Source organism: Pinus tabuliformis, chromosome 1_2, assembly GCF_031772625.1.
Source record: "Pinus tabuliformis cultivar Carrire ecotype Pingquan chromosome 1_2, CPIR1, whole genome shotgun sequence".
Classification (NCBI taxonomy): domain Eukaryota; kingdom Viridiplantae; phylum Streptophyta; class Pinopsida; order Pinales; family Pinaceae; genus Pinus; species Pinus tabuliformis.
In genome coordinates, this window is record NC_142298.1 from 784,972,121 (window position 1) to 784,977,746 (window position 5,626).

Consider the following 5,626-nt stretch of genomic DNA (forward strand, 5'->3'; position numbering starts at 1 on the left):
TGTGGCGGATCCTTAGTTTTCTTCTTGGCGCCCTGAGGGATGTGGTCCCCAAGGTTGTGCTTCTGAAGGGTTTATGCCATTTGGTCAATTTGTTTCTTCATGCAGGAGGATTCTGGATGGAATCCTCAGTGACAATAGGTGCATTTGTCTCCTTTCTTCCCTTTCTCATTTCTAGAGCCGGAGGAGTCATTGAAGGGCTTGGTGTACCCTTCCTTCTTTGGATGGGAATGTGTTTTTCCCTTGTCTTTTTGCTGCTGATTTTTCTAATTTGAATCAGATCTGTGATTTTTATTGTGGCTGCCATCATGCACAGCAAGTGCTTGCGCTTTTGGAGGTTTGATTTTCCCCATGCCAATGAGTTTATCTTGCTCAAAAGTAAGGGACTCCATGAACTCTTTGAGAGAAGGCATAGTGTAGGATTTACCTGTTGCGAGCCTTAAATGTAGACATAAAGACGGAGTATTCTGGTCCGAGCTTTGACATAATAGAGAGAACTTGGTGACTCTCCTCCTTGGATTTTTCAATTCCACAACCCTTGAGTTGCAGAAATAAATCATTATATTTAGTGAAGAAGTCTTGAATTTTGTCATAGTTTCATAGATCCAATGACAACAACTCCACTTCGAGCATATGTCCTTTCATCTCATCCTATTTCCCATAGAGTTCTTCAACCTTTTTCCAAATCTCATTGGGAGTATTGCAGGCAGATAGATGAAATTGCAACTCTGGGGAGATGCACATGCATATGGATCCGTGGGCCTCATCCATGCGGTTGAGGTACTTGGATTTCTCTATGGCTGAAGTGGGTTCCACTTCTGCAGCCATGGTAATCCTGTACAACCCTTTCTGACGAAGGTATCGAGCCATTTGGTCCTTCCATTCATGATAGTTGTACGATGTTAGGATTGATGCTTTGGGAAACTCCATTTTTCTATCGATCTTCGATCTCCAAGCTGTAATACCTGCAAAATAAAGTACTGGTGCACCTTTTATCTAGCAACCTGTGGGCTCTGATACCATGTAAATGTGTTAGAAAACCTGCACAGATGAATCTAGCTAGTAAAGGTTGAACACACAGCTTTGCAGAGCAAAAACACTAAAAGAAAATTGAAAGAACAAAAAGAATGATTCATTAGAAATAGGTTACAATGCTCATGATATAGCATTACTGGGTGAATATCTTAAAGTAATGCACCATAGTGGTGATCAATGAGAGGACTCAACACCTACAACAAGTTTCGGAGAGAACTAGCCAGTTGCGAAGTGAAAGGAGGAGCAAATCAGGGAGTAAATCACGCAGAAGAACTAGCTAGTTGCGGAGCAAATCATGGAGTAAATCATGCAGAAGAACTAGCCAGTTGCGGAGTTAAAGAAGGAGAAAATCATGGAGTAAATCATGCAGAAAGGATCTTGCATGTAGTCCCATGCTCTAACTAAGTGTCTGCATGTGCCAGTAATGAAGGTCCTAGGTGTGTAGTACCTCCAACAAATGGTTGGCCAGCAAAGGTAATTTCACTGCAATAATTGACGACAAATGATTGGATATTAATCTATGATGGCATCCACTTCACCGTTCAAAAAATTGTTCATCGTAGCTCGGTGGCGCACTGTTTCCATCCCCGAATGTGATGTACTCGACAGTATAATGTAGTCCTTCAATTTCCTTTCCAAATACTTCCACGCAGAATCCAGTAGGGTTTGTTTTTTTTCCTGACTGAAACAAATTCTATGAAGTATCTTTGAACATTTTTGGTTTTGAGATGAAAGTGGGTTATCATGGCAAATCAGAAAATTCAGTGAAGTCTTATTCTTCTTTATTTTTAAAACTAAGTCAGTGGGTTATGTTGGCAGATCAGAAATTCATTGAAGTTTTATTCTTTTCTGGTGAAAAACAAAGGATTGATGGTATACTTATTTTTTTAAGTGGGATGGTGAAATTGGTGTAAGTAGTAAAAAGTCTTTCTTAAGATTACACTAATGAAAGTAGCGATAGTACTTATTCTTCTCTTTTGAAAAACTAAGTCAGTGGGTAATGATGGCAAATCAGAAATACATTGAAGTTTTATTCTTTTCTTTTGAAAAACAAAGGATTGATGATATACTTAATAGCAAAGAGTCTTTCTTAAGATTAGACTAATTAAATTTAGTGATAATACTTGTGAAAGTCATGTGGAAAAAGTGGAGATTAGTTAATCATAAGGTTGATTTTTTTAAGGGACGTTGAATAAAAATTAATTAATATATATATATGATAAGCAAGTCTATTAATCATTACATATTATAAGCAAGTTTATTACATCATTACTTATATTTTATTACATTATTATTACATCATTGATTATTGGATAATTATTTAAGTTTAAGTTTATTAGATTATTATCTCTTAAAAAGTTTATTTTTCCATCATTGTTTTTTTTAATTTATCATAACTTAGTCGTCAAATTAATAATGAGGACAATATCCTCTGGCTGCTATCCGCGAATGTAGGCTGACTCATCACCTTTATTAAAGGAAAATCAAGTCACCTGGAATCCATAAGGGGGTAGGCTTTCACTCCTGCCAAAGCTTTGGTTGTCAAATCAAAAGTGAAGATAGTCAGCTTTGCTGCTATTCGGGAATGCAGGCTAACTCATCACTGTTATTGAAGGAAAACCAAGCCATCTGGAATGACACATTGGGCAAACTTTCACTCCTACCAATACCTCTGAGTCTTGGGCAATTAACATGTTTCCTTACGTATGAGGAAGACTAGCTCTTAGCCAAACAAAAACAGTTTTAGGCATAATCTAGACCCAAATCTTGAAAATTTTATAGTGACACTTGTTTATTTTTAATTAAAAAATTTTAAGTTTTTTTAAAAGAAAAGTTTGTTTCTTTGGAAACTTTTCTCTGAAAATAGTGGTTGGCTTTTACTTTTTGGTGCTTTTTTTCCCAAGGAGCTTTTTCGGAGATTGGAGAATGACTTCCTCTTTTCAGTCTTTCTTAAATGAAAGGTTCTATGTTTGTAGAGACCTTGCATCATCAAGTTATGAGTCCCCTTGCAACGCAGATTTCATTCAACACTTGTTTTTTGCTAATGCTTCTGTGACCAACGAGTCTTTCGCATTTTTCAATGAATTATATTAAATATTGATCACTCCTTTCATACTTGTGCACATGTAAATCAAACTAACTCAAACATTTATACTTTTGCACATGGGTTTAATTATGAGAATATCCTTTTTAATATTTTAATTAATATAATAAATTATCATATTTTAAAATTATTATTTGTTTGTTTTTGTTTTATTTAGACGTCAGGTTGATCCATATAAAAACTAGTTGAGAAATATTATTTAACACATCCATAAGAAAATGATCACTCATTTTAAATTAATGTTTTGTAAATATAAACATGAATATGGATATTGTACATTAAATTAAAAAGTTTAGATCAAAAGTTATATATAAAGAGAATTTTATCTTTTTATAAATAATTGTTTGACAAAATAATGTTAGGAATGATAACAATTTTTAAAATGTAACTATCTCAGTATCGTTCAGACAATTGCGTAACGATAGGAAGTTATGTAATGAAGTTATCATAAGTTATGTAATAAAGTTTTCATATTAAAATGATGTTGCCCAGGTTGATGTATTGTTGGAGAGTCATTTTTTACCTTGAATAATAAGAATTCCAATCCTTTTCCCTGTGGAGGTTTCCTTGACACATTGGGAGGGTTTTACCACATAAAATTCTTGTGTCTATTTGTGTGATTTGTTTCTTACTAATTGTGTATTTTTCTTTTTGATCTAATTAATTTTTACGGACTCTAAATATCAACAAATAATAGGCTTTCTTTAAGAATGAATTTGAATATATTCATTGGCAAGTGAAGCATATAGGTGGTAAAAAAAAATTAAGTTTAACTTTTTGTGCTTGTTGTGATTGCAATAACTTATCAACATTGGCAAGTGAAGCATATAGGTGGTCAAAAAAATTAATTTTAACTTTGTGTGCTTGTTGTGATTTCAATAAATTATCAACCGCCACATCCTTGGCTCGAATCATCAAAATCAATGTCTACGGTTTTTTCTATTATAGAAAATGCCACATTTAAACAGGATGACTCCATACTCCACACTAATGAGGATATTATTGGTATTTCACAAACCCTAGTTGTTAATTACCTGTTCAAGGGTCTAAACCGAATGAATGTGATGTAACATGGAGGTTCATATCTAAGAAGAAAAAATCATGGAGGAAGTATAGGGATTTTAGAAGATTCACTTTGGGTTTCGATCAAAATTGCAAATATAAGGTCAAAGGTGCATCAAAGTTTGAGGGCACATTTCCTCCATGCCTGCAAAGGTTTTTGATCGCCTCTTAATCAATGGAGAACCTTGGATTTATGAAGAAAAACAAAGGGTTGAATGGAAGTTGTAATTTTTAGTACTTTATTACACCAATACAACTATTGTTTCCACCCACTTAATTTTTGGAAGTTAACTATAGGACTCTTTCAGCGAGTTGCATGGTGCAAGACTGCAAGACCAACTATTTTATGGTGCACAACCAACCTCTTGCTAATTCCATGATGCACATCAACACCTTTCCTACGGTGTCGGGTCAAAGTAAATTCAAAAGAAATTTTATCTACAGTGAAACTGTGTATTATCCCTCTTTGTATTTCTTTTTTCTCATCAAAATTAAGTAATTTTAATGTTTATACAAAACTTAATTTCTTTTTCTTATTCTGTGTATGGTTAATTATGTAATTTTCATATTATTTTATGCAAATTTTCACTCTTAACATAAAATTTTGGAGAATAAAAAAATAAAATCTATTTGTGTAAACACAATTTTTTTTTCTAAAAAATTATTTTACATTTTCATATTTATAATTATAAATAATTTTTATATTTATACAAATATATTTTACTATATAATAATTAATTTATTATTATTAATTTTATTGATTATGGAATTTAAAGTACACACTTTTCAATTTAAAAATCCTATCGACCTTTCTTTTTACCTTTTGGGTCAATTGCTAGTAAAGAAAATTATTGGACATTAGTTGTGTCAAAAGGAACACTCCAAAGCCAAATATAAGTGAGATGTGTAATTACTTATGTGTTCAACATGGATTTGACATGTAGTATTTAAAAAATATTAAGAATAAAAAATTATTCCAATGTCATAGACATAATTCAAATATTTCAATATTACTTTATTTAAAATAGTTTATATCAACTATATACATGTGTGTATGTATGTATGCTTATGAGGAAAGAAATTGACCTCCCTCTCGTCTCGAAGGCAAGAGTGACATTTCCATTACAACAATATTCTTCAAGGAATCAAAGCTCAGCATGCCACTATATCAACTATATACATATGTGTATGTATGTATTTTTCTGAGGAATGAAACCGACCTCCCTCTCATCTCAAAGGCAAGAGTGACGTTTCCATTACAACAATATTCTTCAAGGAATCGACCTCCCTCTCATCTCCAAGACAAGAGTGACTATATCAACTATATACATGTGTGTATGTATGTATTTTTCTGAGGAATGAAACCAACCTCCCTCTCATCTCAAAGGCAAGAGTGACGTTTCCATTACAACAATATTCTTCAAGGAA